This window comes from Condylostylus longicornis, unplaced genomic scaffold (assembly GCF_029603195.1).
Source record: "Condylostylus longicornis isolate FDR11 unplaced genomic scaffold, ASM2960319v2 ptg000016l, whole genome shotgun sequence".
Classification (NCBI taxonomy): Eukaryota; Metazoa; Arthropoda; class Insecta; order Diptera; family Dolichopodidae; genus Condylostylus; species Condylostylus longicornis.
In genome coordinates, this window is record NW_026577985.1 from 6,180,591 (window position 1) to 6,207,883 (window position 27,293).

Sequence of the window (27,293 nt, forward strand, 5' to 3'; positions counted from 1 at the left end):
ATCTCAATTTCGACTGACTATGATAAAGCAACGAATCACCCAGCTTTGCAGAGAAATCCGAGACTAGCATTTAGACTTTTCTCTACGTATATAGAAAATGACAGATTTCTTCAAAATTTTTATATTTTAAAAAATGCCGCTTTTGCATTTTTCACCACTTTCGAAGAATTATGGATCAGAATTTTTTGAATTTTAAGGAAATTAATGTTCTGTATGTGAGCAAAACTAATTAAAGAGCTTTTGCAGAGAAAGTGGTTGTGTGAAAATGAACCACCACGTAGAGCCAAATTCATTTAGTGAACCAGGCATCCAGTGAAACAATCTAGTACAACCTTCTTATCAAAATAATAAAGATGAATTAATAAGGATTTCTTTATGCTATTTAGGATTTTGCGGTTAGGTATGTGCTGTTCACATCAGATCTTGTTCATAATATAAAAGGACAATAATTTACTTTTTGCTTTTTTAAAACAAAACTAAGCAGTGAATTTGTCGTAAATATAAATTGAATTTGTAAAAATAAAATACTTTTGTGGTAAGGTGGAAGTTTTATTAATTTAGAGTTAGGGACTTGAGTAAGGAGTCGCCCTTGGTTGACTTTTTTCTTAATAAATTTCAGTATTTGGGCAAGTAAAAAAATTTTAAAACCAAATTTATATTATAAAAAATGAAATAAACGAAATTAGTTTGAACACTAAAGATTTTTAATTTTTTGCGTTCATTAAATGAAATTTATTAGGATTAACATTAAAAAAAATAGTTATAATATTCTCTTTTAATATAGAAGATTCCATGAACCACAACACGAAAATTAAAGTATAAGAAATTATCCTTGAAATGAACCTCTATTTTTTATCCTTTGCGTGTTATTTGTAATTATTTTAAATACTTGAAATCATATGAGAAACGAATAAACGATCAGGGGAGAAATAAATAATATTTAATGTGAAATTGTAATGCAAATAAAACAAAATTGCACAGAATATTTATGCATCCTCTGTCTTTTAAATGAATAAAAAATAAAAAAATTTTTTGATTTGATAATAAATGTAGGGAACAAAAATGTTGAATTAATGAAAAAGAAAACTTCTTTGATTCTCTTATAATTTCTTTGTAATTATTTTGAAAATTCTTTGAAATTCAACATTTTTAATTAAAAACCAATTTTTCTTTGTCATCAAAGGAATTTTATAAAAACATCCTCTTTTTGCTTCTTTTTATTAAATACATAACTATGATACTGCCCGAATATTTCACGAAGCCGAAGCTACAAAATTTAAAAACAATCACTTTTGTATTTTATGTACAAAATGCTTGTCATTTAAAGTTATTTCAAAGTTCTTTTAAAATTCTTTTTAAGTTATTTTAAAGTTATTTTTAAATAGAAATTCTCTAGTATGGTTGTAAAATTTTGAATATCTCAAAACTTCAGTATGAAGTTAAACATAAAGCACTAAATTAATGACTAAAATTGTGAATTAAAATATTTAAAAATAAATTTGGGTTCCTTACATGCATAACAATGATTGCTTAATTTTTTCTTTTTAGTGACATGAATTGACAGTAAATTCCAGGAATATTCAGAGAAATTTAATGAAGAGTAATATTGCATTTGCAATCTATTATTGCCTTGTAAACATAATTTCTTTATGCTGAATTCAAAAGAAGAAAATCCAAAAATTTAATATGTTAGAAGCTAGCAATGAGAATTTACAACAAAAAGCTAACAGCTGTTATTTATACAGCTTTGAATCTAAGTAATTAAAAATATCTATTGAAATAATTCTCTTATTACCGTATATATATATGTATATGTGTATGTAATTTTGCGTAAATTTTAGAAAACCTTAGATTACAGTTTTGCTTTTATAGAAGTTCGATGGAACTAAAAAGGTCGAGGAAATAGGAAAATCTCATTCCTTACACTGAGTAACTAAATATTTCTTTGAATTATAATTATCAGATTTATTAAATTCTTGAGCTTACGTATCCAATCCCGTAGTACGCAAAAATGATGAATATAAGTACCATTAATATATCGTAGAGTAGCTAAGAGATAACAGTAAATACATTGCAAAATATAAATAACATCCAAACATCTATTAACTGTTAATGTTATTATTATTTTTAAATTTAATTTGGTTTAAAAATAATTTTACCGCAAATCAAATTCTTATACAAGACATGCTTAATTAACGCAAGCAATATAAAAAATTCTTGGAAAAATAATAAATCTTTCGTTATCAAAAATGATACAAAAGTAATGATTAATCAGTCTATAGGGTTCATTTTAAGTTCAATTTTATATAAGAAAAACTTAAACTTTTCTCCTTTGGTTCAACAATAGAAGCAATATAGAAAATTTGAAGATAAAAGCAATTCGTTAAAATTACCAAGCAAAAAGCATGTTATAATGAAAAAGAATTTATCGAGAAAAAACAGGGTTGAACGCATCACATAATATGCGAAATTCGCATGAAGGTAAAGTATTTTACCAAAAGGATTCAAATTGAATTATGTATTCATACCAATATTTTTGAAAAGCATCTGTTATTGCTTACTGTCAAATTTCAGCATTGAAATTTCAACAGATTCGGAGAAATAACATAACTGATTTATTTCTGTAATTATTTTCATAAAACCTTGTTTCGGTTTCTTGTTTTCCTTTACTAATTCAATAATAATTTTTTCATACTAAACATTTCCCTTAATTAATTAAATTATTTTTGAAGTTACGTTTTCAAAATAAAATAGCTGATTCCATAGATCGATAATAGGTCTATTTCGAATCCGATATAAATTTACATATCTTCGTATCATATTCAATACCGTAAAATTAGCACATTCCTCATTTCGCGGTTTAAATGAAACTGGATCAGTAGAACATTTTGGAATGAAAAAAACTACTCTAATCTATTCTAAGCATTTCCAATTTGTCAAATCATGGTTGAACTGCGAAATTTTTCTCCCACAGATGATATCCTTTAATAGTTGTTTCCTGAACATTTTAGAAATTGTGAATGCATTGCATGCGACAGGGCTAAATACATTAACGCTGAGCGTTAATATACGAGTATAATATATACTTAACTGAAATTCAGACCTAATTTTCCTAACATGACAAACAGAAATGGTAAATGTATCACATCCATTCGAATATAATTACAAAAATTTTATTACAATTTTCAACTATTGTCCACTCTTACATCTTCAAAAATTCTATATTCACTTTATGTTAGACACAGTCACAAACAATACACGAATTCTCTGTTCAATAAAACATTTAAAATTTTTCTTTGTTCAGTTTGTGTTACATTATCTGAAAGTGAAGAAGAACAAATCAAATTCTCAACACCATCATAATAGTGTAATAGTGTCCGGTAGAAATGACAATGCTTTCTTTCCTCAATTACAAAATAACTATACAATCAACTTCGTTTGTAATGGTCTTAACCCCTTGTTTCTTTATTTTTGTTTTCGTCTGGGAGTTTTTTTGTCTTCTCTTTTTTAACAATAAAAATCAAGTGAGTGAATATTGTTTCACTTTTATTTCGTCTTTTTTTCTGTTCTTTTCCTAAAGGACATTACAATAATCGTTTGATTTTCCTTCTTTTGTTGCTTCATTTTTTTATTCACAGGATGCCAAATTATACACTTCTTTTGGTGATACCATACTTTCATATGTCCTATACTTTTATTGCTATATATATTCGCACATACAATGCACTTGTTTAACTTGTCTAATGGTCTGTAAAAATGTTATTCACAATTTGATGTTTTTTTGTTACAATGTAATAAAGTCTGATAGATGAGTTGAAAATTTTTACATTACAAAGTACTTTAAAATGTTAACACCAGATTCAAATTTATTAAAGAACTCCGTTTTCTTAAGTTACTTATTATTAAGTTCAGTGATCATATTCCTGTTTAAAGCAGTACATCAAGCAACTTATGAATCATTAAAAAATTACCTATTAGTTTCGTCAGTATTGTAAGTGATTTTAAGATCATTGTTTTGTTTAGTTTAGGTGGAACTCACGCCTGTTCATATATTTTGTATGAAAAGTCAAATTTTCGAAATTCTTATACAATTAACAATTCAAGCTGAAATAATTTACGACCAAACCATTTTGTTCAAACTCTAACTTAAATGCCAAGTGGTTAATTTTTGATTTGAATTAAAAATTTAAAGCCAATTGTAGAAATTTGAAATGAACACAAGATTCGCACCGCTTTTTAAGCTAGATTTGGAAAAATTATTGAAACTCTTGAATAATCTCTTGAATTAACTTTAAAAGGTTTCCATGAATTAAAAGCTTAAATCGATAGATCTAGATCCTAGACTCTAATTTTTAATTAAATAGTAAATTAGAACTATGCTACTAAACTGGGAAGATGTAATACCTGCTATACAAATTTTTTTAATTTGCAGTTTTTTAAAAATGAAGGTGGATTATATTACGATTTTTGAAGACAATTTATATCTTCTAAGACCTTATAAAATGAAATTTGAATTTCTAAAAGGTTTTTTGTTATAGTTTTCTTTTGTGCAACATATTCTGTTCACTTTCTAAAAGAACCCACAATATTTTCATGTTCATAATCCCACAAGAAAAAAAAACAAGTCAATAATCAAATGAAAAAGAAGAGTAAAAGAAAATCTGACTTCTGTACACAACATTAATAACACCATAATTTGATTGATATTATCATTTTTTGCTCAGCTTGCATACGACTGTGAAAAGTTACCATTATCAAGACAATTGTCAAAAATTTCTTGAACAATAATAAAATTCTAAAACATTTTAAAGTAATTTTAAATGATTGTATGAGTCTTTTATGAAATTTTATCTGAATTTCCATATAATAACGTATGTAAAAACATAATTTTTGATAAATTTAGAAATTCACATACACACATGCATTAAGTATTGTGCAGATTTAATGTTGTACAGGGAGTACATGCACATATATCAAAGATTTGGGTGGAATAATTTTGGATTTTTGATTTTGTGTAGAATAAAAAAAATTTTTTGTGGGCGCCTGCTGATGCAATTTCTAAAGAAAACATTTACATCTCAAAAGTACAACGATTTCAAATGTTTTGTTGTTTATGTTTTTCTCCTTGTTATTGTTATTGTGTCTTGTATATAGCAATGATTTCTTTTTAAATATTTTTTCTCAACATGAAAATTTTACAGAGAAATTCGTGTTATTTTCATTTGAAGCCTTATGTTACTTGGAAATTCATATATTTCCTTTTTGAACGTTTTAATGTTGCCTCAGAATTGCTTATATAAAGACGCGGGTATTATGTCTGTATATGCCCTCTTATAGGGTTTTCAAATAATAACGTAATAAGCATAAGTAATATAAAATTAGTTAAAAGTACGGAGCGAACCAAATTTAAATATCAAATTTGTATTTATTGTTGAAAGTTTGAAAGAAAACCTTATTGGTATAAACTTTTCTCTTTTTATTCAAATTTTTATAGCTATTCTTCTAATACCTTAAAAATAAATATTAAAATTTGCATATGTTTGGGAGCATTATTTTTATTGTATGTATTTAGATGACGTAGAGAACTTAATTCGACTTATAATAATTTTAGGACTAAACGTCGAATGTCAAAAAAAAACACTTTTTGAAATAGACGTATAACTCCAGAGTTTGTCCCAAACTAAGTTTTAATATTTTGACTTTAAGTTCTACTGATTTCGTTTTGAAAATTTTCGCTCTGAAATAGTATTAAAATAAATATTGTGATGTTTTTTTTTGATTAGCCAAGATTATATATTTTGAAATGGCACAGTTAAGTTGTAAACATTTACAATAAAATTACAGAAATTTTATAAAGTAGCACATGAAGTTTAAATATTCAATTCATTACAGCTACCTATTTGTTTTAAAAACAATTTTGAATTTCGTGCGAACACGTTTGTTCATGATAGAGTAAATTAATTATTTTTAGAAAGATGCCGTTCTTTAGGTTCGTCTATTTGTCTGTCTGCCGGTATCTCAAGCTCGACTGAACCTAGTTTTCGGATATGTCAGGCCAAAGGAACTAGACCTTCTTACAGGTAATTTTACATTTTTGCGCATAAAAAGAGAAATAATTAGAAAATTTGTTTAAAATTAAATATTTAAATTCGGGGTATTAAAACAATTAACTTATAAATATTTGAAAAGATCAAGTCGGAAACCGAAAAAGGGGCCGATTTTACATTTTTTTATCATTTCTACGGAACTTATTGATGGAGTTTTATGAAATTTAGTATTTGAGTTCTGGATGTTACCCAAACTCTCTGGCTAACTTCAGCGAATTCGGCTAGCTTTGTGCTAAGAGCAAGATTTGCACTTTTCTAAGAATGTTAACTAAAAGCTTACTAAAGTATTACTTAAAATTAGAAAGAAGTGATTAGAAGGCATTTTCATAATCTTGTGTAACACTTGCGTCAAGTTGACAATACAAGTTGCGTTTGGTTATGTCATAATATGTTATAATATGTTCCTTATGTTCTTTTATTGCAATACTAAGGAGGAAAATATAAAAATTAACAATATAACAATAAAATTAAAACTATCTAAAAATATATCTGATAAGATTCTTATAAATTTTCTACGGAATTTTATAATAGCAAAGCAAATCCCTCTCGTTTTACATTTGGAGTTAAAGTAAAGATTATAGTTTCCATACAATAACCTCACAAAAACGAAATTAATGGAACTTTCAGAGACTATGAAGAGGAGGTTAAAAACATTATTATTTAGATCCATCTGTGTATACCATTCCAGCTTTCCATTTCCAAGGATAAGAAAGTTTTGTAAATAAATTCAACATCATTTGTTACCAAAACTGCTACTCACTATTCTATGTAATTTGTTTCCATTTAAACCAATTACGTTCTATGAAATGGAAGCTCATTTTTCTGTCTTACTGAATAACCCTTTCTATTTATACTAATCGTACTGTGTGCATATGTGTATTTACACATTATAGTAGTTTATTATATGAAAAGAAAAACATACGAGAATGAATATTACCATATAACTGCATGTTTCAAATATGCATATGTAAATATTATTATTCCTGCATTTGTTTTTGTTGTTGTTCTTTTTATATTAAATGTTGGTGTTTTACACACGCATCTGCATAAGCAAACTATGTAAAATGTTCTAGATTCATTCGTTTATTTGTTTTTCAAATATTTTTTTAAATATTTTGATAGAAGAATTTAAAATAATTCGTACTGTAAACATACACAAGTATTGATCTGTGCATGTAAATATGTTAACTAAATGTAGGTTCAGAATTATTTGCTTCTCTCCTGAGATTTTCCTTTTAAATGTTTTATTCTTGATTTCAATTTTTCCACTTTTATTATTGTTTTTCTGGTCAAAAGTTTCAATATTTTGGATCTGTTGAATTACAAGAATCCCTCGTTTTTATTATTATGGTAATCTGTTTTGTTGTTACATTAGAATTGAATAATAATGTCAGGAAATTTATGTTTATATACAAAATATAATTATAATGAGATGGGATAAAATAAGCTGACTTGGTTTGTATGTAAATTAAAAGACGAAAAAAAAACATAATGGAATAAGGTGCGATTAATATTGGAACAAAAAATTTTTTATGGTTAAGCAATATACATAATAATGTGTATGTACATATGTTTGTACACATAATATCAATACATAAACAAACATTTAAGCGCAGTATATGGCATGCTGCATGCATAATATCTATCAAGAAAATAATTTATGTAAAATGAAAAAAACTAATGTTTTATTCATTTTGACTTTTAATAAGTATACACAGTGTTGCATTAATGAATGCTCAAGATAATATAAAGAAATTTGAAAAAGTTGGGAATGTTTCAAGTAATAAAGCAAAATGCAAACCTTCTTTTGTAGATTTAGCTGTTTATTATACATTCAGTTTATTATAGATTATAAAGTTAGATCAAACCAATGTTTTGTAATGTCGCACTTTTCCCGTCAACAAGTAAATACTGCTTCTAAAAACAATCTACCACACATTTGAAATTAGTTTATTGATACATTTACTAAATTACACATATATAAAACTATTGCATACATTTGGGATGACCAAAAAGAAAATTGAAATTTGCATTACAACATGGTTGAATTGAACGGTTCAGCAATTGAGTTAAAAAAAATAATTATAATTTTGATGGTATGACATTTACCGTTAGCGTGCTGAATTTATACAAATTTAAAAAAGTTTGCAGTTTCGGAAATATAAGGTGTCGAAAATTCAAATTTTACATATTTCGCGAGGCGATAACTTTGAAATGGAGTGGAGATGTAATAAATATTTCTTATAATGAAATAAACTATTTATTTGTGTCTAAAAGCTGGTAAAATTTTAAACTCCTGCAATCTGGGGTATAAAAGAAAAACGATGTTAAAAATATGGAAAAACGGATTTTAGATGATGGTAAATTTTAACTGTCATTTTGTTATTGTTCAAATACGCGGTAGAAGAAACCTGCCACTTTCCTGCGTTTACAAAAATGTTTATGGTTTCGCTGCAATAAATAGTTAAAAAATGTCATTTTTAAATCTTTGTTGTGCAATTAGAGAAAGTGAGAGGGGAGGGGGGTAATAAACTATAAGTTATGTGTTCGACAAATGCAATTCTAATGGCCTTTAGGTAATTTGTATCTTATTTATAAAAGATCTTAAAGTAAAACTATTGAATTGATAGTCTTTCTTGTATTTCGAAAAATTAATTTTTGCAGAGTCAGAAAAAGATGTCCATATACTCTTGTTATTGATACGTTTTCAAATTTTTCGAACACTCTGTATTTGTTTTATAACTTGTATAGCAACATAATGGAACATTTATAACGCTTTTAAATAAAGAAAAAACTTCATAAATAAATTAAATTGATATTTAATTTGAAAATTATTAAGGAAATGAGAAAAATATAATTGAGCATTCTTTACGCAATAAAAATAAGGCTCATGGAATTTTTTCCATTTAATGTTCTCTATTGATTTAAAATTAGAGTAATATTTATGGTAATTATGTGCATTCAGTTTATTTTCTAAGAAATTAATTGCTTTAGCTAATTATCTTGAAGAATGAATTTATTTTTTTAAGACAATTTTAGTTTAACTGAGAACATAACCTGACAAAATAGTAATATTTTTACAAGATGTACAAATATTAAGAGTACTAATCAGGTATGTTTTTATTTTTGAAGAAATTACATTCAGAAGAAAAACATTCTTATATGCAAGTTGTTTATTGTGTTTCTTAAGTTCTAATAACTTTACTACAGATATAATTCTACGATAACAATATATTCGAAGCCGCAAGACCAAAGATCTAGAAAAATTGTTTAATTTCTAATTAAAATATTCAACATAATTAATATAAATAATTCGTAATTTTAGTGCCTTATAAGCTATTGGCAACAACAGGTTAAAATAGCCAAATTAATTAAATCTAAGTCGAAAGGACATTAAATAGAAATTCGTAGGTTGAAGTCTTCGAATTATAGTCGGTATACAGTGTTCTAGCTATAAATCCTAATGCCGCAATAGGCAAAGCTTCGCAAACTGACGAGTCAATTTTTGTTGCTATACAAATAAATAATCAACAAATAAACAATGTTTGGCACACTTGAACCAATCACATCTTCTCTTTAATTTTAACACTATTCGCCAAACAGAGAATTGTGTGCTCAAAGATGAATGTTTTCCTTTTGTCAAAATGACATAATGACGTAAAAAGGAAACGCTTTTAATGGTCCGCTCTAAATAAAAAAGCTTCCGTCTGTCGTGAAGTATTATTTTCGATAGGAACAAAATCAGAAGCAACACTTTTTTGTCTTTTAATTTGTATTTTTATTTATAAATTTTTAGAAGCAAGTCGACAAATTTAATTCAATACAAGTAAACGCATAACTTTTTATTATGAGTTTCATATGATGCCAACACTAATATTGCGTAAAACTATAGTGATTTAATATTAAAAGCTCCACTAAAGGTTTACATTTTCGGTGAAGAATTTTGTACACTTTTATTTTAAGCACGCATCGTAGAATACGAATCGCACTCTATTAAATACGAAGTACATATCCAAAACATTTCATAAATCACATCATAAAATGAAAATCAAAAGTTTCCTTATAGCGGCAGTTCAAACAAATTTCATGAGCATATTCAAGTGTACATAAAGTTATATATGTATGTGTATATAGTCAATACAATAATTATTGTTTTTCAAACTTTTTCTGTTTCATATTAATATGCTGCTTTATTTTGGTTTCGGTGTTGTTTATGTTTTGTTTAGTTGTTGGACTCGTTTTTACAAGAATGTGTATTCATATGCACTACTGTTACCGACATGTCACAAAATAATAATAAAAAATATTAAAAACAAATGGCATTGTACTCATCGAGCCTTTTCTCATAAACACCAAAACGAGACATCACGAATAGGAATTCACAATACTACATTCATGAAAATGTTTATATATTATTTTTTATTTTTTAATTAAAAATAAAATAACTTAAAACATTGCACAAAATGTTGTTCAACAAAATATAGTAACACTTTGCAACATTTGTTTTACAATGCGCATGGCAAAAACATATGGTATTCTGAAAAAAAAAGAGCACATGAGAGAAAAACTAAAGGAGAAACGGAGAGAGAGAGAGAAATCTGGAATTGAGTATTTAATGAAAAATAATTCAATGTTGTCTTATTAGAAACAAAAAATAACTGAGCTGACATTACCGTTATGTGTGAAGGAACTTTTGATGAGTTTCTCAAATGTGAAATCGAATCGCTCTTACACGACGAATTTACACTTGTTTTTATTTCTTTTTTTTGGTATTAATAATATTACATTATGTTTTTATTGCTGTCTTCAAAAAACTTTTCATTTCTCTTTTAAATTTTTACTTACCTTTGTGAAATAAAAACAAGTTCTTTTGATAAAAGGGGGTTCTTTATTATTGCCTTCTTTGTTCATCTCTTTGATATTATATTTTCATATTATCATGCCGCTTAATAATACGCATGCTTACCTTCTTTTTATTTTATTAAAATTTTTGAAATAAAATAAATGCAATTATAAAAAGCGAAAGATAAATTGCGTAATATTTAAAAACTAATGGAAAAATAAAAGAACATTTGCAGTTTTCTTTCAATATTTTAGTACTAATTACTTTGAAATTAATAATTTAAATAAAAAATACTGCCCAGACAGAACCCGGCATGAGATGAATACGAAATTTTGGTCATAGTACTCATAGTTTAATGTATGCATTAGTTTGATGGTCATTAATTTTATGAGCGTCTTGTACTTAATGTATAATTGTAACAATAATCAAATAACAAAAAAAGCAACTAGAATATTTATACAATCCAAACTAAGAACCAATTTTTTTTATATTATAGCCCCATCTGTCATATATTTTAATATTGTATTCATTCAATTCAGAGCAGTATACTTAATACCAAACAATTTTTCAAAACGAAATAAATGAACGAAAGAAGAAACAATGAGTAAAATGTGGTTTGGTTGTTCGCCAAAATATGTCGTAAGAAACTAATTAAGCTCCTTTAGTTAAATTTTTTAACCCAATATGTTATTATAGGACCTACTTTCAATTTCGCACCGCTACATTTAAAAGCAGGCTCTCAATGGAATTAATTTATTTATTTTAAATACCGAATTATAATTAAGGGTCTAGAAAATATGAAAATCTGTTAAACAAATACGACTGCCTAAAAGTATGCAATGTATTTTTAAACCTTATTTTTGGTTCTTATTGTTTTACGAAACTAAAAATTTCTATTTTGTGCGTTCATTATTATTATAAGAGAGCAAATTTATTATTTGTATGGAATACAATTTAACTTTTATCATATGAAATCAATTCATGCAACATTTTATTTTATCAAATATTCTTGATCTCTTATATATCTTTAAATTGCTAAATATTAAAAATTTCAGTTTTTAAGATTTAGTACAATTTTTAATTGCTTAGTATACTTTAAACTTTAAACATTTTCATAAAGTTTATTAATGCTTAATAAACTTTAAACATTTTCGTGCAATTTCTATTCATTTGAAATAAACAAAACATTTACTATGTAAATTTTCAAGATATAATATACATTTTATTACTGTTTTTCATAATTTTATGAATTATACTTGAGACATTATCAATTCAAAACAATTCGACGCAACGTTTTCTCTCCCAGAATTATAATTTCATTATTATTTGCATATTCATAAATATTTACAAAATAAATACAATTACAAAATGATTTTCAACTACATACAAATATTTTCAGCAACCATAATCTTTGTGGATTGAAATCTTTAAATCATTATCAATATAAATAGATAAGTATACATGTTATATCAGATTCAGATACATTTTTAGGAAGGTAGTAAGGTAAGTATAAATGGATATTTATTACCTCTTCGTTGTTTTTGATTTACTCTTTGTGAGATATATTTTTATATGTAAAATTGTAAGCAAACAACACTCTATTTGGAGATTTGAAGCAGAGAAAAAAATATTGTGAGTGAATAAAAGCAAAAATCCAATTGGATATGGGAAATGGAAATGTAAAAAGATAAATATATTTTTATATATAAAGATATAACAGTGTATATATTGAAAGAAAACATTTTTTTATCTCTTAATTTTTTTAAATCGCGAGCATAAAATCTTTACCATAAATCAGTTTATTGAGAACCTTCAATCGGTTTAGATGCGGGCGGATATATAGTATTATTTTTTATTTTTTTAAATAAATATAAAAAAACATAAGAATTAAATATAAAAGAAAAATAAATTTTTTCATTAACGGTATTATTAAACATATTTTGTTTTTTAATTTCTCATTAAAAAAATTTTAAATGATTAATAATAAAATAATATTTGATTATGTGTGTACGTATATATCATATAAAATAAATAACAAATAAGTGTATATACATATTTGAATACAATTACATAAATTAAAGTCAAATAACGTAGACGTATGTATATTTGTATAATAATGCATTGTCTATGTTCGTATTATATGAAAAAATTGAATTAAATATTGAATTAAAAATTGAACGAAAGAAAAAAATATGAAGAAACATAATATACGAAAAACAAAAACAATTTATCTTCTGAATTAATTGTGCAATATTTCGGATTAAAAGATTAATTAGTTCAATAAGTGCAGTGTGTTTTAGTCAGTCTTCATTTTATGTATTTTCACTTATACTTTTAGGTATTATATTCTTTTCATACATACTTTATAGACGTCATTGCCATCTTTATTACTTACGAGTAGACAATTTTGTCTACATTTTTTTTTTGTTGTCGTAAAATTGTCGCATTGCATAAGATTTGCTATGTAAAATAAAATAATGATATTCTTTTTGCTTAAACTAAATTTAGTATGAATACATTTGATTTTGGTTTTAATTTTAAATATAGAGAAATTAATTTTAAATATTTATTTTCAATGCAATGTACAGAAAATTAAATATGAATGTATAATAAACACTGTTAATATTGTGGAGACGGAAACCTCTCAAATTAATTTTAAAATATTACTTTAAATAAAGTTTGCCATAATATACAAAATACATAAGAAGCATTTAAAAAAAATTAAAAAGCAAAAATTAAGTTGTTATTTAATAATAAAAAAAAAACTTTATGTATTTTATTTGTAAAATTCAGAGATTTTTAATGGAGACGAGCATAAAGCAGTCGCACCATTGCTATAAATCGATAATGTTTTTTTTTTTATTTATTTTTTGTACTTAATTTTTTTTTATATCAAAGTGAAGTTCAGACGCCGGCTAATAAATTCCTAATATTTGACATTTTTTATTTATAAATGTTTTGCTCTTTTTTTATATATTCATTTTATATTGTTTTGACGTATTTTTCTCGCTCTAAAGTTTGTTTTCTCTCCGTCTCTGACGTGATATACTCTAAGTTTAAATAGATTTTGTTTTCTTTTTGCCAATGTAATATTATTAAAATATTTTTTGCTGAAATTTTATTTTGAAATTAAAATTTTTAGATGTATTTTATTTTAAAAAATTTAATATTTTAAAATTTAGTAAAAATTGTTTCAATTTATGTGAAATGCCTGATTTAATAGGAGAAAAACTATTTGCTAATAATTGAGAATGTAAAAAAATCACGTCACATATTGTAAATTGTACTGTTATAGACAGGAAAAATAATATACACACAGAATCATACAAACATAATCATCACTCAAACTCTATTTTTACAGGAAAATCAATAAAATATTCTCAATTATCTCATTTTTTTTCTTGTAATCTGGTTTTGTTTAAAAAAAAACACAAATGGTCTTTTGTAATAAAAAAAAAACTCAATTTTGTTTGCATGTGTTTAAATTGTATATTTTGAGTCTTTCACCCTTTTTGAGAGAGTTAGATTGAAAAACAGGAATATTAGAGAAATGAGAGAAAAAGCATTTTACTGAGAGATTTTTTTGACAGCAAACAATATAAAAATATTTAATTATTTGTTTTCAATTGCATTGTGTTTGTGTGTTTTGAATTTTCTCCTATGTGGAACGTAAAACTTAAAAGAGAATTTTTATCAAAACTCAATGTTTTGACTAGCCATATTGGTTTTTTTATTCCTATTAATTTTTTCTTTTTTTCTCCAATAAGAGTATGTAATTACATTCTTATATACGCATGTACACATACTGTATTTTATTTTTATAATTTATTTTTCAAGGTAGATTATATTAGATTTTATGTTTTATATTTTAAAACTCATTATTTTATTTTAAAACCTATTTAACTAATTTTTCAAATGAATATTAAAGAGCAAAATTAAAAAAAAGAAAAAACTAAATAATAAACTTAAACTTTTTTTCGGACTTAATTAAATATTATTTTTACGCAAATATTTGTTAAAGTAAAATAATAATGATTGTTATTATCAAAGAGTATTTTTCTTTAAAATATAAACAATCATAATGTACTTAAAATGTCAAATATGACAATAATATTATACATATTTAGCTTACTATGAAAATATTTACAAACATAATATACACACGCATAGTATACATAACACATTTATGTGTTTACTCATTATTATTGTAATAGAATGGTGATTACCTGTCTATTTGAGAATCAAAGTGCGAATAAATGTGTTTGTATGTGCATGTTAAATTTATATTTATTCGTTTTGAAATATCAAATAAAAAATTTTTATTAATATTTCGCGGTATATTTAGGTATATTCGTACATATAAATAACTCATATGCTTAAATAAATTAAGTTTGGATTATAAAAATATGCATAAATAAGCACACAGGCTCAAGTATAATTTTATCTATAACAAAAATAATTTGAATAATTGGAAAACAAAAGTCTGAAATAAAAAGAATCAAAGTACAAAAAAATAGCCAAATAATAGTTACATATAAGTGTAACAAAAATGAAGATTTTATATTTTGTTTGTTCAAGAAATAGAATGATTTTAAAGGGGTTCAATAAAGAAATTTTATACTTTAATTTATAATTATTTTATATCATAAGTAGGTAATATCATGAGTAGAATTCATACTAAAGAAAATCCACATTTCCAATTTAATTGAAAATATATTATAAAGTAAATACAAGAAATGCTGTTTTATAATAGCCCCCAATTTTATTGATAAAATACTCCTTTATAGCAATAACAAAAAATGATCTAAGTCGACTAACTAAGTTCTATATCACTGAAATGAAAAACCTTGCAGTTACACATTCAAACCAAACTAAAAATGAAAAAGTTGGGCAAAACTAGAATTTTACAAATTCAGTTTTAATTACAAAATCCCTCAAATTTTTCCGTTTCGGAATATCAATTTAATTTAACTTAATTGAAACTTATAACATTAAGCTTATTATCACAACTAATATTTTCACATTTGATTGTTACGTTAGAGACAATTAGTATTAGAACTTTAAATTAGTATTAGAACTTAGAGTCCAAAAAAAATATTTTTATTGCCTAAAATTTGAAAACAATTTTTTTTTTAAATTACTTCAAATACAAATTTTTTCCAACTAATGACACTTTAAAAAACACCAAGTTTAATTTTTTAGCTTTTATTTAGTACCAAAATTAATACTAAACAAATAGGTATACCACAAATTTTAAAACCGTTTCATAAAATATGTAAATTTTATCATAAAAGCTTCAGTTATAATAATAGATATTTTAAATAATTTAAACGAAATTTTTCTTCATAATATCAAATTATCACACTTGACAAAATATGTGCATGTATATATTTATTTACAAACGTATATATATGAATGTTCAGTTTACAATAATGACATTTGAAATATTATATTTATTGGTCAAATATGTTAACCTTCATATTGTGCCATAAAAATTTTTATATTTTTATAATAAGATAATTTTCATAAATTTTTTATTTTTATTGTATTTTAGCAATAAAATTTTCTTATAATTTTCTTTGTTATTTAAATTTTTGTTTTTTAAATACTTATCAAGTTTTTTCTTTTGTCTCTATTTCATTTGGAATGATGCTACTTTAGACTTCTTTTTGATAATGAAGCTTATAATTTGAAAAAGTTTTATAGCATTATAAATAGTTGCCATAAAATGTACAAGTATATAGGGAAAGTTTAAATGTTCGATATTATAACAGAAATCAATATTCCACACTAATAACATTTAATTGACCATAATTTTGAAGACTGAAAATCAAAGTTTTTTATAACAAGTAATTGAAGTTTACTCAATTGCAAGTAATTACCATTTTATTAATTTTTTATTTTCATACGCTTAACATGAACTAATTAACAGTATAGTCAAATACTTTAATTTATAATAAGTATTGAATAGAAGACAGAATAAATAATTGGTTATAATTCGATAAAATTGAGCTTAATTCTTAACTGATCTAGTAACTATTTATATTTTATACTTAATTATAGTTATTATAAAAGTGTCATTTCGAAATAAATACTAGTGTGCCAATGTGTTATTGACTTAAAACAAAAATAAAAGTAAACTTCTTCTGGTTTCTTCTATTACTTTGCCAATTGTAGTTTCGCCGAGGAGCTCAAGAATGAAAAAAATAAAAATAACCCCGTATTTTACATAAGTACATACTTTAAATGATTTGCGAATATTTCATTTGTTTGTGGTGTTTTAAAATGTCTTTTTAAATTTAGTTAATGGAATTTTTTAAACAAAATCCAAAAAAATAAAAAACAAAAATAAACTTGTAAAATATCTATCCGTAACTTATATCTATTCCATAACTTATAGAGTGACATAGAAGAATAAATACAGTGATTAAAAAGTTTAAGTGTGTTAAAGTGAATATAAATAATTTTTTGACGATTTAAGACACAATCAGTATTATTAACATTTTAGGTGTTGATTTTTTTTGTTCAAAACAAATAATTTTTGGATTCTTTTTTTCACTTAATCTAAACTCTAAAGGTAAGTAAAACTGAATATATATATTTTTATATTTAAAATCATTCACATACATACAGACTTGTAATATTTTCAGCAATTTATGTTTCAAATATCTAATACACATACATAGGCGTACTTATATGGCTCGTTCTACTTTTTGATAGTAAAAGACGAAAATTTACTTTTACTTTTACATGGAAACTCTAATAAATCTATAGTATTTTAACGATATAAAGATACATTTCCCCACTCATAAATGATAATTTTTGTCTTTTCTCTTTTGTCAGATCTTCTGTCTTTCAATTTCTGGTCATATATTTTTTCAAAGCACTACAAATCAAACATAACTTCAAAAAAACCAATGGCGTCACAGAAATCGTCCTGTTCTCCAGGAGTACTATATGCCTTAATAAACAAATAAAATAAACAAATAAACAATTTATGATTGAACGCGTTCTAATGCTAAGCTCATTTTCAACTTTTCTTAAGTAGATACAAGTACCATGCATCAAGCGAAAGAAAATATCAATGAATTACTTCTATCAACATAATACAATAAAATGAGATACAAAAAAACAGCAACCTTATCTAAACTACTTTTCTTACTAAAGTTGTTAGTTACTATGGTTTGGCAACACATCTGTTTATAAAACTTTTGGATAGTTTAACATACTAATACAATGCTCTATCTTATATGGTTAGTTCAAGGTAGATTTACTACTATAATACATCGTAAGTGCTTATTTTATATTTTGCATTTTTTAAGTGTTGTAGAACCTAATGTACTTAATAGTTTAATATACTTGGTTACCCACCCGTTTTGGTTGCTTGTTACTCCATATGGTACAATAACTTAAATTAGATAAGTACTTAGAAAATGTAATTTATACTTACTTAAATAGCGTATGAATTTTTAATAAAACTTAAAGCAAAATAATTACATACAAATATGGGTCGTTAAAATGCAATATACGACTAAAAATAAGCATATTGAACAAGAAAATTCTATTTGTTAGTGTAGCTGATTGGAATTTTAATTAATTAGAAATTATAATATAGAGATTTGTAACAAAAATTTACATGATATTAATGAATGATGTTGCAAAATTTAAAAATTTTAAAAATTTAATTAATTAAATGTAAAACTTTGAATACATTGCATTAAAATCTTGGAAACAGTTTTCACAAAAAAATACAAGCTATTTTGATATTCCATTTTAACAACAGTGTAGCATAATCTACGAAATAAAGTCGATTTCAAAATTCGTAATCTTTACCTTCAATAGTTCTAACGTTGATGAAAGTTATGGTACAAGCATGGCATACTTAATCATAGTAAAAATAGAAACCAAATATGAAGGTTTACAGCTTACAGTTTCTATTTCAAATGCCTGAAGTCAAAAAATGGTTCACAAGATAGAATTTTCTTAATATCTCCTTATTTGTACTTAAGTTAAATTTGTTTCTGTCATAAATTATTTTAAATTTTACGGTACAGTTCGCACTAGCTGTACCTTTTTAGCGCTTTTCCAAAAAATTTTTGAAAAAGAGTGCTTATTAGTTTCACTCTGTCCGTCCATTTGTCCATCCGTCCTTCCGTCCGTCTGTCCTTGTGTCTGTTTACAAAACTTCTACACCCTTGAAGAGAGAAACCTGAAATTTTATATGTACATAGATCTTTACTAGAAACTAATTTTCGTAGAACATAATATTTACATATCTCCCCCCCTCTAAAAATTATATCCCACTAAACCCTAAAAATGCCATTTCTCAACTATTTACTGTAGTAGACCATATACATTTTTCAAATTTTACAAACGCAGAAAAGCAGTGGGTTGCTTCTTCTATCACACTATAATATACTCGAACTTTAAAAAAACAAAGTGGCCGTTAAAATTTACCGTTACATAAAATCCGTTTTTTCAAATTTTTGACGTCTTATATTTCCGGAACTACAAGCTTTTCCAAATTTCTAAAAACGCAAAAAGCTAACGGTAAGTTTTATAACATTAAAAAATATAATTATTTTTCTTAACTCACTTAACTCACGGAATTAACCCTTAAAATCGAGCATAATGTTAGCCCCTCTTTATATTAATTTTTGCTTTATTTCAAAAACTACATAAACTAGTATTCATCATAAATATATGCAATGCTAGAAATAGTTTCGCATATGAAAGAAAATTATTTTAATAGTGTGGCAGGTATACATAGACTGTATTTAAAAGCAGTATTTTCACTTGTTGAAGGGAAAAGTGCCACAATACAAACCATTGGTTTGACCCAAATTTATTTAAAATCAATTGAAAAATTATTTTGAAAGCATTCTGTAGTGTTAAATTAGAACCATAGTTTTCGTACACTGCAACTTAAAGTCATATCCATATTATATTATACAACTGGTGCAGCTCGCAATATTTAAAACTCCAATTTCGAATAGATTTAGAAATTTTCTATTAAAAATTCATTTTGACACAATCATTTAAAACGTTTAAATACTTTAAGTATCATATTAAATACTACAATAATTACCACAAAATAACCTTCAACATAGTTCACATATTATTGCAACTTAAGTAATTACTATACATGAAATGCATACATGTATGTATATCTTACATATTATGTTAAAATGTTAAAGAAGAAATAAATATTTTATGGGCAAAATTGCAAGAAATTAAAAAGAGCACATAAGTAAATTTAAAATTTAAAATATAAAATAAGTTATCCATTATCAATAACAAAGTATTGAATTTCATTCATAAAAATTAATTAAATTTTTGCAACAATGTTGCAGTTAAATGCATACATATATGTATCTGCATTTGTATTTTCCATCTATAAATTCTGCTGTTAATTGTAACCGCATTTTATATTACTCACCATAAATATGTCATAAACAACTTTAGCAGCATAACTATTATATTTGTTTGTTTTATTGTATTTTAGCATTTAAATTTTAAAACTAAATCTATAGTACTCATAAAAAAATATTTATGATGGGGAGAAAGAAATTACGAGTATTATCTTGTTGGCAGGAAAAAATTATAAATTATTCTCCGCTGCAGAGACGTGATTATTGAATGTTTCGAATGCTTAATGATTGCACAACTATATATTTAATTACATTAAGCTATATATGTACATCTACTAGTTGGTACCTTTTTACAATATAATAGATATGTACCTATATAAAGTACATACTTATAATGTTAAATTATAAGTTTATAAAGTGGATGGAGAATTTTTTTCAATTTTATGAAGGTACGTAGCTATGATCATATTTAATAGGCATGTATAAAAGTATTCATATTTCATTAAAAGAGAATTTATTTGAAATATTTGAAATATAAAATGAATTGCAGTTGTTGAAAAATTTCCAACATGTGCTTTTGACAATTTTTTAATAAAGTTAGAGTAGAAAAATGTTAATTACAAAAATTATATTGAAAAGTCGATAGTTAATTATTGCTAAGTATATGTTCGATATGATTCTGTTTTAAGTAGATTTAATAACAGAGATTCTGTTAAGAGAGCATAACTTAAGTTATCTAAAATCAAAAGCATTTCCCGTTTACATTTTAAATCCTACAGCTTGCCCACAAAAGACAACAATTTATTTAAAAAATCTTCTTACTATACTATATAATTTTGCATGCATTTGCGAGAAATCTTATAGTAATAATTTTTGAAAAATTTGTACTACTATAAAATATAGTTTAAATTATATTGTCATTTTATTTTGCAATACCAATAGTAATTTTAAGGTAAATTTTATAGAAGTTTGTTAAAGCTTATAAAGTCGAAGAAATAGGGAACTGAAAATTGACATTACACAACCTTTTAATTACAAAGAAACGTTGTTCTAGTGAAACAAAATATTTATCAAATTTAATAAACCCTGAAAATTTCAGACCCACATCCAAGTTGCGATGTAGGAGAAATTATGACGTAAGAATTACAAAAAATTGATTAAAAATAAAAGTTAGTTTTGATAATCAATTCGACAGGTAATTTTGCTTTTACAGAGTTTAAAAATTGATTTTGGTTTTGACCGAGGAGTTTGTCAAAAACTAACATTTTTATAGCTTTTGGAAGCTTTTATTTTGAGAAAACAACATTCCATCTTTTTATCTTGAAAGATATATAGAAGTTTAGAGAAGTTAGAAATCTTTTTAATAAGGCTGATAGGCCCATTTTCTATGAATTTTTTTTGAAAATGTGCAAAAAACGAAAACTTAGTTTCTCAGACTAATTATTAATAAATAATTTCGGTGTTTATTAATTCCGAAACAGATTTGTTTAATTAACTTTCAATTAGTCATTAAATCTTATTATTCTAGAAACTAAAAGCTAAAAATGAATTTACCTAGTTTAAATCAAGTTGAATTTCAAATTGAACCTGATTTAAATTACGGAATTTAAAAACTTAGGAATTTCAAATAAATTTAAATGAGCAGCTTAAGAACCTATTGCACTTTCATTAATAATGTGCTGTAATTAGCTATATAGAAACGGAGTTAAAAATTGTTCCAAGGAACAAAAATTTAAATTACAAACTCTTATTAAGTGATTACGAATAAGTGATTCTACTAAATTATTAAGCACAATATTAAAAAAAAATTTCTTAAAATGAAAGTATATGTCGGTATATATCTTGCTGCAAACAATAATTTTAATATTTTTCAAAACAATTTTTACAAAATTATATTTAATTGTATTTGAAAAATAATTTGTAATTTTCATTATAAATTTAAATAATATTTTATTATCCAAAAATATATATAAGAAAGCGCTAAACAATAACAAAACTAAAGGAACAATACACATAGAAAATAAAAGTGTTATTGATTAACTAAATATCTTCATTTTTCTAGGTTATTGATAGCACCATATAAAAGTATTATCTATTTTAAGTAACTATCATTAATCTGATAAAATTTCTATGTATGCATAGACGTAGGTACTCAAATAGTATAAGTAAACAAAATAATGAAAAAAAATTCAGATAGAGGCAATTGATATAATACGATTACTTTTGAAAATATTTTTGGTAGTCATAATCAATCAATTTCAGAATAACTAAGTACAAAATAAACTGAACGTTATCATGTTTCAAACAAATAAAAAATTATACTTTTTTCATATAATATTGTAGGCAATCATATAAGCAAAAAACTTATACAATAATTATCTGTGCTTATTAACAGTGACGTTCATAAAAATTCCTGCATAGCTATAAATTTTAAGAGTTTTCGTGTACCGAACTCTTACGAACTTTTATAAAAGTAACAATTCGTTGATATGAACCTGACTATGTGAGCTGATTATTTGTCTAACAATCAAGTATTTAGCATAATTTGGTTAATAATTATTTTCTTTTTGAATTTTATTTAAGTGGTTATTTTATACAATTTAAAATTTTCGGTAAGACTAAAGAATACATTTCTCATTAAATGATATAACGTATTCCTTTATCGCACTTAATGAAAGCGTTGAAAATTAGAAAATGGCTTAATTGTAATATGAAATGCGCGTTTTCCTCTACATTTTCTTTTAAATAATTAGCGTAAATACCTAAAAACACGAAATCTATTTCGTTTTAACTTTTATCGTTCCAATATCGGAAGAATGTTATATAGGTTCCATATGGCTATTCTTATTACACATTAAGAGATTTAAATTAATTTTTTCAAAACACTTATGCTCGAAAATCATTCAAATTCACTGTAAGTGCGCATACAATTTACTTAATAGCTTAATACACAAAAACTTAATGTAAATATTTCAATTATATTCTAATAAATACGTCATGTCACAACTCCTATAACTCCTATAGTTAACTAACCAACATTTATTTAATTTTGATAAGATAAAATTTATTATACTTTACATTTTAACGTACTCGTAAATGCATGCATAAAATTTCGTACAATCATATTAAACTATACACAAATAAAATTATGTGTATACGAAGATACTCGGTAATTGAGTAAAATATTCATAGACGTATACTATACTATAATATTATATACCCATAAACATAAACAGTAACTGTTCAAAGTATATATAATTTTTTACATATTTGATATTACTTATATGAACCTCTTCTTTTCACCTTTGTCATAAATAAATGAAGATAAGTTTTTTCTAATCAGTGACAACACAAAATAACTGTGTATTGTGTATTTATTGTGTTCTATTTTAATAATGTAATATGTTCAAAAACTAAAAATTTCAAGAAATATGTGCCACACATTTCTTCATTGTTGATATATCGGAGACTTCGTATATTGATAAAAGTGTTGTTACTGAAAACATATGACTCATGCTAATATAGACTTATATTCTTACGTAAGACTTTTCAACTAGAAGAATATTTGCTAAAAGAGTAAAAAAAGTGTAATATATAAGTATGTGAGTAAATAAAGCCAATTTTTATTACTTTTAATGTATGTTTAAAACGGAATACCTCATAATCAATTTTACTTGCCTTAATAACTTAAAGAAAAATTGTTTTCCTCTAATTATTTTACATTTTAAGCATATAAATATTATTAATTATCCGTGTTACATGTTGCATACTTTTGGGAGGTCGTAATAATTTTAATAGATTATGGAACTAAAGGCACTAAAGATTTAATAAAGCAATTTGTAAAATCATAGTTAAAATAATTTTGAATTTGATGTTTTTGTCGCATTTTTACTATTCTCCTTTTCTCAGAAAATATCCTATAAGTCTACCAATAAAAATGGGGTAAAAATAATAAAAATACAGATTTCAGGAGAAAATGCTCTTATACACATTTATGATCTTATACGGATGATGATCTTATACACATTAAAATTGATGTTATTTTCAATAACGAGGGCAACATTGTTGAACTTAAATTTAAAAAAACCATAATTTAAGCACATTTACAATTTATCCGCCACCTAAAGTTCACAATTGTAGAAACAAATATCTTTATCATGATATATGTGAATACTAAAGAATAGTGATTGATAAAATATCAGTATATAAAAAGGAAATACAAGTAAAAGAAGTACGTAAATATATTTACCCAAACGCAAGCACAAATACCATCATAATTAATAATTATTATTTCGCTCTGATTAATTGCATTCTGCTGATATAAGCATTGATAAGTGTATATTAATAAAAAAAACTTTGCTTCTTTAAGCTACTTAAAACTGAAGCTAGTATATAGAATTATGTGTGTGTGTGTCTAATATGAATGATCGATGATTTATCAACACCTTTCTTTTTGCTTTAAATATAAACAACTTTTTTTTTTAATTCCTGCTTATTTAATTTATATTTTTTTTTTATTTTTTTCTTTTTTTCAACTTAACAAAATGTATCTCTTCAATATTGTGTTTACTTTACAGAAGGATAAAGGTAAATGTTGATTTAAATCGTTGTTTACAAGATAATTAACAGTCATGTTTCCTCTGTTTTCTACTATAAATATTATCTTACTATTATAAAGCATGTATGTAAGTATTTATGTAACTCATATTTTTGTAAGTAGCAATGAACCAATTGAAGGAAATATTTAGAAATGTATTTATTTTATTTTTTAAAATATTTTAAATTGATAACTTAAATCACCTAACAATTTGTTGAATCTGAAAACGTGTAAACTTACGTTTCATATTTGATTTTTAAGATTTCTTTATAAATTTCTGGTATAATTTTGGAATTATTTCTGCAGCATTGTTCGAAAATAAATTATGATATATGGAAATGGCGTTCTGATATTAGTTTTCTTGGTAAGGTATTTTAGTTTTTCTTATTTGAGTTTCACATTTAAATAAAATTTTAGTAAAGTTTTGCCCACAAAAAAGAAAATCAAATTATAACTTACATTAGTTTTGCAATCTTTTATATGTAGGGTGTTTTCTATATAATGCTTCTAAAATATATAATTAATAAATTTATTAGTGTAATTTACTTTGATATTTTATTGCAACGACTTTACTCACCATTGGATATCTTGGCATCAGAAAATCTAATTCTTAATTTTAGCTGACGAAATTAAATTTGAAAATCTGTTGATTTTTTGTTATGCCTCTAAGAAGTATGCAATAATTTTTTTCCTTATAATAATATGGGAATATCAATATAGTAAGATAAATGTACCGCAACTTACTTTCTAGATTTAAAATAAGCCTTCGACAAGGTTTAACTTGGTGCTCTAATTTAAAAATTAAATTTAACTTTCCAACTTATATACTTAAGTTAACCAATGGTGTGATTGGACGTAGAAGTTTTCAAGTTGTTTTCTTAAGCACGAAACGTAAAGATTTTATATTGAACACAGCCGAAAGCAAGGATCAGGTAACTCACAAATTTCACTTAATATTCATAGTAGTGAACTACTGGGCTCATTAAACAAATGTTATCTAGATGTTGAATCACAGGTTTGCATTTGCTGCCAATTTAACGAAATATACCCCGTATTGAGAAGCAAAATAGCACCACAGAAACTTCAGTGAAAATGTAGTGCAATTTTATTTAGAAATGTTATACAAAAATCTAATTGCTACATTAAGAAAACATAAGGATAATTTTGTTTTAGATCTCCGAATCAGGTAGAATTTACAAACTTGAAAAATGTTAAATACTTGGGAGTTGATTATAGTCAGTTATTTTACTTTAAATTCCCCAATCAAATTTCATTGCCAACAGCAAGTTTTGCCTTAAATATATTATACGAGTTTTCTTAAGCCAATTTTAACGTACGGCAGAATAATAAGGTTCAACGTAAGTACTTATGGCGTTTCTTATTTTTCAATTCAATAAGAATTTTTTTCATTATCATTAAAATAAAATTTTTCTTTATCAACTCTTTGCAATGATTTAATTAAATTATATTTGCATTTTTATTCAAATTAATGCTAATTAATTGATAATGAAAATTTGAAAATATTTTTATTCTGATTTTTACGTATATATATGTATGTATAGCTTTGTAAATAAATGGGAATGAGAGAACAAAAAGCTAGACATTCCGCAAATTAAATATAAAAAAAATTTTGTTTACAACTGGCTGTGCAGAAATTGAAATTAACCTCTTATTTCTCAAATGGGTGCTTTAGGAAACTTGAAATCAATATCAAATGATTCTGTAAAATTTTTGTAAATGATATTAAATAATCTTCTGGTTATAATAAAAGGTATTAATAAAATTATTTATCTATAATTATTTATCTAAATTATTTCTAAAATTTTATCATTTAATTATTTAAATAAAAAATAAACTTTGAAAAGACAAATAGTTTACTTTCAATGATTTTTATAGTTTGTCTTGTAATCTGTATGGAAGGGAATTATAAAATTTGTTACAAATAATAAAATTTCTGTTATGTATACATAATAATATATACAGTTAGATCCATACTATAATATAAATATACTCGTAATACAAATTATATAGTTTTATTCGATTAAATTGAATAACTTGTGATTATTAAAATTAAACATGCATATACCAATACATAATACAATTTCTAATTCCCCAATCAAATTTCCCCTTTTCAGTTAGCAAAGTTTATAGTACATAAACTACAAAACAAACAAATTATAACATTAAAAATTTTATTGAAAAGATTACTGTTTAAAAGTGTCAGCAATAGATTATGATCGATCGTTTGGCTATGATAAAATGCTGTCCATTTTATGAGTAAAAATTTTAATTTTCATCCACGATATTTGCTCGTTAATTTTGAATTAAAATTGACAATAATATTTTCAGACTGTTATATGGATAAGACGACACTT